A 9,253-nucleotide genomic window follows, 5' to 3' on the forward strand; every position below is an offset into this window, starting at 1 on the left:
TTCTCCATGTTGGTCAGGCTGGTCTCGAACTCCCAGCCTCAGGTGATCTGTCCATCTCGGCCTCCCAAAGTGCTGGGATTACAAGAATAAGCCACCGCACCTGGCTGCTTGGTTCCTTTTTCTTTTGTGTGTATAGTACAAATTTTCATTTAGTTACCAAGAGATTTACATAACACATCTCATAGATATAACAGTCTAGCTTACGATAATAACAATTCTACTTTGATGTGTAGAAAGACTCAACAGGTTTACTCTCTTCAATACATGATTTATATCACACTTTACATTTTTTATATTGTGTATCTCATAATGAATTATTTAAGCTATATGTATTTTGGATACTTTTGTCTTGTAGCTTTTATCCCTAAGTTAAAAGTAATTCATGCACCACCATTACAGGTGTCATTAGTATTTTATTCATTTTTCTCAACCTATACCTAAATAATGATATAATTTAATTCCAATATTTATTTTATATAAAATTAATCTCACAGTATTCTAAAAAATTATATTGTTTTTGCTTTGGAATATTATTTTCTTGTGTTCATATGGTTGTATTGTAGATCTTATATTTTGTGTAATAGCAATAATATATTAATAACATAAATAACTTTACCTAGTATCTTTTAAATACTTTAAAAGGTTCCATTTTCATTAGACTTTTACTAATTCTTCTAATGTATTTTTTTGTGGAAATTTACTGCTATACATTGCATGCCAATAATTAAAAATGCCAGATTTTCATAAGTTCATAGTCATATTTGAAAACTGTAGTTATTTAAAGAATTATTTTCTGATACATCTATGCTAATATTCCATATTTTATAGGTCAACATGTTTTATTTTTGTTTTTAAGTCCATTATACTGCATTTTTTTTGGTACAGGTTTCTTTTGATGATTAAATTGTATTTTTGTTTTTAACGTTACATTTATGATGTGGAAGGTAATTTTTCACTCTGTATTATTTATAAAAATGTGGTGTTTAATAGGGCCAGGCATGGTGGCTCACGCCTGTAACCCCAGCACTTTCGGAGGCCAAGGCAGGCAGATCACCTGAGGTCGGGAGTTTTGAGACCAGCCTGACCAACATGCAGAAACCCTGTCTCTACTAAAAATACAAAATTAGCTGGGTGTGGTGGTGCATGCCTGTAATCCCAGCTCCTCGGGAGGCTGAAGCAGGAGAATTGCTTGAACCTGGGAGGCGGAGGTTGCAGTGAGCCAAGATCATGCCATTGCACTCCAGCCTGGGCAACAAGAGTGAATCTCCGTCTTAAGAAAAAAAAAATGTGGTGTTTAACTCAAATATAAATCCCTGGGTTTCGTTTGGAGCAAATTTTAAAAAACAAGTATAGGTCAGATATTTCTTATTTTTGTTTGTTTGGATACGGAGTCTCGCTCTGTCACCCAGGCTGGAGTGCAGTGGCAGGATCCAGGCTCACTGCCACCTCTGCCCCCAGGTTCAAGCAATTCTCCTGCCTCAGCCTCCTGAGTAGCTGGGACTACAGGTGCGCACCACCAAGCCTGGCTAATTTTTTGTATTTTTAGTAGAGATGGCGTTTCACCATGCTGGCCAGGCTGGTCTTGAACTCCTGACCTCATGATCCACCTGGCTCAATCTCCCAAAGTGCTGGGATTACAGGCCTGAGCCACCACGCCCAGCCCCATAAGTCAGACATTTCTATTGCCTATAAAAATTACTTATGTGATATTTGCATGTATAAATATTGATCCATTTTCTTTATTAATTATCTTGTTTATTTCTTTTCTCGGGTGGTTGTCAGTGTTCTATTGTCTGGATGAGTAGTCAGAAAGGCAGTCTAAAATTACTGTCTATTTATTGTTTGAATCTATGTTATTGTGTGAGAAAAACACTCGGTATTTGAAGTAATTTTTGAAAAATGCAACTATTTTTTGACAGTTGTAAATATTTGTGATTAAAAACATAAAATTACCATCTTAAACATTTTAAAGTTACATACTTAAGCTATATGTTTAGTACTTTTAAGTATATTTACGTTATATGAAACAGATCTCTAGATAATTTTATCTTTAAAAAGTACAATCTACTGTTCAATAAACTGTCTTCTCCTTCTCTCTTTTCCGCATCTGAAGAACATCATTTTACTTTCTGTTTTGTCTGTCTCTTTTTGACTATCTTATTTTAGTCAACATATTTTTTTCTGTGTCTTTAATTTTAACAAATAAGTTATTCTCCTGTCAGTTCAGATTCATCATGAAATTGAATCATATCCAGAAGAATTAAAACTAAAAGACTAATATGTTTGTTAAAGCAATGCAGGTTGTCATACTAATAAACCCTACAATTTCAATGGCTTAGCAAAGTAATACATTTTCTGCACACAACACCCTCCCCTTTGGTTTATTTCTGGTTAAGAAAACTTCTTCATGATTATTTGGAGATTAGATTTTTTTCCAAATTTTCTATCCACATTCTCCTCTTTCTAAAGCCAATAGATGAAAAATGATGCAAAGAAGACACATTTGCTTTTTATCCACACATCACTTCCAGTCACTATGCTGAGCAGAGTCAATGTGAGCAGAGCTGAGAATAGCAGTTTTCTGGCAGGACAGCCACTTCTTGTCAAAAAATGACACAATGAAAGCATAAATCTTTCATGGAAAGCTAACATGTTTTCAGCAAATTAAGCATATGCATGAATAAAATTCTTGTGGTAAAATAAAGATTCATTTTGTTGATTCCTATTGAGCTAAGGTAATAGCAAATAAAAAGGCAGTAAATATAGAGCAAAAAAATTATTTGAAATAGAAATAATGTGGATTAAGATATTCTGTCAATTAAAGTAAAAATATTTTTATCTCATACTAATCATCTTACCTATAGTTGTATAATATCAAATGCTACCTTTTATTAACAATTGTACTTCATATAAGTATTCCATTTATATCACCCTTCTTCACTGTTTCAATGCCTTCTGCACTTCATATCAGTGAAAAACAGGCCGGCTGGTACCAGGAAATGGATGTGGTGCTATTGCTACTTTAAGAGTAATGATGAAGAGCACTTGTCTGAATTGTTCCCATGTAGCAAACACTGTTACATGGTCTAAAGTAAACACATTTATTATTTTCTTCTAAATTTACTGATGAAATACAATTCTCAGCTAAGGAAGACTTGATCTCATTCAAATACATTTTGTGAAATTTGGTTGACATTTCAGTGGCTTTGACTTAAATGGCATATTGAAAATTTCTATGAATCCAAGTAGAGTGCTATACATGAACAGTCTTTTATTAAAAACCTTTCTGGGTTGGGTGCAGTGGCTCATGCCTGTAATCCCAGCACTTTGGGAGGCTGAGGCAGGCGGATCAACTGAGGTCGGGAGTTCGAGACCAGCCTGACCAACGTGGAGAAACCCTGTCTCTACTAAAAACACAAAATTAGCCGGGCGTAGTGGCACATGCCTGTAATCCCAGCTACTCAGAAAGCTGAGGCAGAAGACTGACTTGAACTCGAGAGGCAGAGGTTGAGTTGAGCCAAGATCGCGCCATTGCACTCCAGCCTGGGCAACAAGAGTGAAACTCCATCTCAAAAAAAAAAAAAAAAAAAAACAAAACTTAAGATTCATAAAATTTCTTCATAATATAGAAGAAATGCGTTAACTATGTTCCCAGTAATCAACTCTGAACACTGAGCATTCTCAGTTCCCAGTATTCACTCTGAGTCATTCAGAAAAATTGGTATCTCTGTAAGGAGTCAGAAAAACGTGTTTGGGGAAGGGTCACAACATTGCACATAAATGCTTTCTACATGCATCTGTTAGGATCTTAATCTAATTGGTCTGTCATTTGCATGGCTATATAGTTACTGGATCTAGTCATACTATTTTGTGTTTTGCAGATAATGACATCTGTTACCTGTAAGTTTCATACAATAATTTGCTCAGCTGAAACATGAATCTTTTGCTAATTTACCCAAAATTGACGGACTAGATTTGCAATTTCTAATCTTCCAATGTTAGAGCAAAGTAGAGAAGAGTAATGTGTGTATGTGGTATGCATTTAAAATTCTTCTCATGTTGCCTTGGACACTGTAGACAGCCACCCAAAAAATATTCCCTACTGGTTTTTTTAGCCAGGATATTAGATTTCAAAAGGTCAAGGACTTAATAATTGGGCTAAGCCAAAATCTTGTCTTTGCTTCTTTCAAAGAGCATGGCAATTATGCCAAGCCATTGAAAGATGTGGATCTGATGACTTTTATTTGATTTCAAATGTTTTTTCTAATTGTTTGCTCTAATTGTCTTATTGTGTTAATCTAAAAGAGAAACTATCTACATAACAATTTATGCATTCAAGAAACGTTCATGTTACGATGATCAAAGTTCAATATTGTATTATAGAATAGTAGAATAGTCTAAAATTAGAAAGTCAGATTATTATTAATAAATTCATTATTTTTTTTCAACATTTTCCAATGTTGAAATTAAAGAATTGGCAAGGCTTTTTCATGATAAGTTCAATTCTAGGATAGTACTCACTGGTCTGCATGGTGTTTTTTTCCTTTTTTTTTGGCAAGAGGGGATGGAGTTTTGCTCCTGTTGCCCAGGCTGGAGTGCAATGGCATGATCTTGGCTCACTGAAACCTTCGCCTCCAGGGTTCAAGCCAGTCTCCTGCCTCAGCCTCTTGAGTACCTGGGATTACAGGCATGCACCACCATGCCCGGCTAATTTTATATTTTTAGTAGAGATGGGGTTTCTCCATGTTGATCAGGCTGGTTTTGAACTCACAATCTCAGGTGATCCACCCACTTCGCCCTCCCAAAGTTCTAGGATAACAGGCATGAGCCACTGCACCCTGCAGGTATTTTTGTCATGAATTATGTAAATCCGAGTTACCAGAATGGTGCAGAAGTGCTAATGCAATCAGAATGAAAATGAATATGGCCTTGTTGGTAGACTATTGGTATCCCAGAGGCTGATCATTTACTTCAGCTGTGTAGACATTGCTTCATAATGCCAGGGAGCCCTTTCAACCAAGTTGCCTTTATTTCCCATTGATGAGGTCATGTTCTGGTCTCTGTTTTTCTTAAGCTGTCCCAGATGAGGGGTGATTATTTCTTGCATAAATGAGATCCCTTCTTTTTCCTCTGCAATGAGATCCTCCTATTCTCCTTACTGAAAGCAATATGTTGAAGGCAGAAATGGAGACAATCTACAAATATACACCTTGCCATGTGGCCACCATAAATACTTTACGACACTGCTTAAAAAGAAGTTTGATTAATTTCAGGGAAGCAGGGATATTTTTCTATGATGTGCTCTTTCGCATAAAGCACCTCCGATTAAGTTTAGCCTAATCAAGATAATCTCTCATGATAAAAAGGAAACCAATAATTAGTAATAGAAATACATGAATACTGTTTTGCCACAGTCACACACATTTTGTGACGCTCAAGAGAAAAGGATTACACAGCAGGTGTGCACTGAAGTGGGAACCTGAGGGTCATCTGAGAATTTTCCCTACCCACCTGAATAGATTTCTAAAATCACCTTTCAGTTGCTTTTGTTGTCTTTCTAAGTAAACAAAGATATCATCTGCAAATAATAATCAATTGAACTGCTTTTCAATTGTATTCATTAAAATAATTATTTTTTGGGGGCTTATATGAAGTATTTCTTATTTGTAACATACATTCACATATATACAAATATATAGCAATACAAATGTATCCATTTTCATTTTTGTTAAATTTTTAAGAATAGATGTTAAAGGTAACTTTTCTGTTTGAAGTGTTTTTATTGTTTTATTCAAGAGTATTATCTCGAGTTAAAGTTGATACTGTTTTAATACTGACTCTGCTATTGTGAGCAAGTTATTTCTCCCTCTGGCCCTTTTCTTTTTTTTTTTTTTTGTAAATTGAGGATAATAGTGACACCTTTGTTATTAAGTTACTTTGTCTATTAGTCCATTCTCACACTGCTGAAGAACACACCAAAGACTAGGTAAATTATAAAGGAAAGAGGTTTATTTGACTCACAGTTCAGCATGGCTGGGGAGGCCTAAAGAACCTTACAATAATGGGAGAAGGTGAAGGAGAAGCAGATATCCTTTTCACTAGGTGAAAGAGAGCAGGAAAAATTACCACTTATAAAACCATCCAAACTCATGAGAACTCACTCACTATCACAAGAACAGCATGAGTATCATTCTGCCTCTGGCCCCTTCCAAATCTCATGCCCTTTTTATATTTCAAAACCAAACGTGCTTTCCCAAAAGTCCCCCAAGTCTTAACTCAAGTTAGCATTAACCCAAAAGTCTAAGTCCAAAGTCTCATCTGAGACAAGGCAAATCCCTGCTACCTGTGAGCCTGTAAATCAAAAGCAAGTTAGTAACTTCCAAGATACAATGGAGGTACAGGCATTAGATAAATTCTCCCATTACAAATGGGAGAAGTTGGCCAAAACCAAAGAGCTACAGACCCCATGCAAGTTTGAATTCCAATGGGGGCAGTCATTAAGTCTTAAAGCTCTGAGATGTTCTCATTTGACTCCATGTCTCACATGTGGGCCATGCTGATGCAATGGGTGAGCCCTCATGGCCTTGGGAAGCTCCTTTATGGACTAGAATTGTATGCCTGTGGGTTTTCTAGGTGTACAGTGCATGCTCATGGTGAATCTGTTATTTAGGGGTCTGGAGTATAGTGACCCTCTCACAACTCCAGTAGGCAGCTTCAGTGGGGGCGGGGACTCTGCATGAGGGCTCCAACCCCACATTTCCCTTCTGCATTGCCCTATCACAGGTTATCCATGAGGGCTCTGCCCCTGTAGAAGACTTCTGCCTGATCATCCAGGCATTTTTATACATCCTCTGAAATCTAGGCAGAGGTTTCTAGAGCTCAACTCTTGTCTTCTGTGCACATGCATGGTCAATACCACATGAAAGCCACCAAGGCTTGAGGATTGCACTTTCTGAAGAAACAACCCAAGCTGTACTTTGGCCCCTTTTAGCCGCAGCTGGATCTGGAGCAGCTGGGATGCAGGGCACCCAGCCCCAAGGCTTCATAAAGTAGTGGGGCCCTCCCTGGGCCTCAACCATGAAACCATTTTTTCCTCCTAGGGCTCCTGGCCTGTGATAGAAGAACCTGTCTCAGATCTTTGACATGACCTGAAGACATTTTCCCCATTGTCTTGGCTATTAACATTCAGCTTCTCTTTACTTTTGCAAATTTCTGCAGTGGCTTGAATTTCTTTCCAAAAAAATGGGGTTTTATATTCTACCTCATGGTCAGGTGAAAACTTTCCAAACTTTTATGTTCTGCTTCCATTTTAAACATAAGTTTCTCATCTCCATCTGAGACAACCTCAGCCTGGACTTTATCATCTATATCACTATTAGCATTTGGGTCAAAAGCATTCAACAAGTCTCTGGGAAGTTCCAAACTTTCCCACATTTTTCTATCTTTTTCTGAGTTCTCTAAACTGTTTCAACCTCTGCCTATTACCCAGTTCCAAAGTCACTTCCACATTTTCAATTATCTTTATAGCAGTGCCCCAAACTACTTGTATTAATTTTCTGTATTAGTTTGTTTTCACACTACTATAAAGGTACTACCAGAGAATGGGTAATTTATACAGAAAGAAAGTTTAATTTACTCACAATTCTCCATGGCTGGGGAGGTCTCAGGAAACCTATCATTATGGTGGAAGGCAAATACCTTCTTCACTAGGCAGCAAGAGAGAGGCAGAGCAGAAAAAAACACCACTTATGAAACCACCAGATCCCTTGAGAACTCACTTACTATTATGAGAACAGCATGGGGGAAAATTACTCCCATAGTCCAATCACCTCCCACCAAGTCCCTCCCTTGAAACATGGGGATTACAATTTGAGATAAGATTTGGGTGGGATAAAATTTTACAGTAACGAATTCAATACAAGTCACAGAATATAGAATTTTTTGAGAATCTCTGAGGTTTCCAGGTTTCTTGTTAATTATCCACCTTATTAAAATAATCTCTTTTGTTTCAATATTTTTCTTCTCTTCTGAAAATACATACAAACTCAAATACAAACACACTCACTTGCTACATAACTTTCTTACATATGTGTATATATATATATATATATTTTTATTATATATATATATATATATTTTTTTTTTTTTTTTCTAATGGTGTCTCGCTCTGTCATCCTGGCTGGAGTGCAGGTCTGCCACCTTGGCTCACTGCAACCTCTGCTTCCCAGGACCAAGCGATTCTCCTGCCCCAGCCTCCCTAGTCGCTGGGAATACAGGCACGTACCACCATCCCCAGCTAATTTTTTGTATTTTTAGTAGAGATGGGGTTTAACCATGTTGGCCAGGCTGGTCTTGAACTCCTGACCTCAAATTATCTGCCCCACTCAGCCTCTCAAAGTGCTATTACAGGCATGAGCCACCATGCCTGGCTGATATATCTTTAGAGTAATATATTTGTATATATCTCTGTGTAAATCAAAACTAAAAGTCTGTTTTTGTTTATCAGCAGAGAGGCCACATGTACAAAAAATATACAAAACAATTTTTTAAAAATATTTAATCAAGACTCAGAAATGTATATTAATTATAGTCATGCAATTTTTATGACCATAAAATGACCCTATGGTTAGTCATAATTCAATTGCATATATTAAAATAAAACTGTATAATGAGATTGTTTGTAATACAAAGGATAAATACTTGCTCGAGGTGATGAATACCTCATATACGCTGCTGTGATAATTAACTAGTGTATGCCTGTGTTAAAATATCTCATATATGGCTGGGTGCGGTGGCTCACTCCTGTAATCCCAGCACTTTAGGAGGCCGAGGCAGGCGTATCACGAGGTCAGGAGATCGAGACCATCCTGGCTAACACGGTGAAACCCCGTCTCTACTAAAAATACAAAAAAAATTAGCCAGGCATGGTGGCGGGCACCTGTAGTCCCAGCTCCTTGGGAGGCTGAGGCAGGAGAATGGTGTGAACCCAAGAGGTGGAGCTTGCAGTGAGCCGAGATCACACCACTGCACTCCAGCCTGGGCGACAGGACGAGACTCCGTCTCAAAAAAAAAAAATTTCTCATATATGCCATAAGTGTGTATGCACACTACCCACAAAATTTTTTAAAAAATCTAAATAGGGTAAAAAAGAATACAAATTTGATTTACGAGAAAAAAATTCTTCTACTTATTTGCAGGTTAAACCACTGGCAGGACAGGCGTGGTGACCCACACCTGTAACCCCACCAATTTG

Source organism: Pongo abelii, chromosome 6 (assembly GCF_028885655.2).
Source record: "Pongo abelii isolate AG06213 chromosome 6, NHGRI_mPonAbe1-v2.0_pri, whole genome shotgun sequence".
Lineage (NCBI taxonomy): Eukaryota > Metazoa > Chordata > Mammalia > Primates > Hominidae > Pongo > Pongo abelii.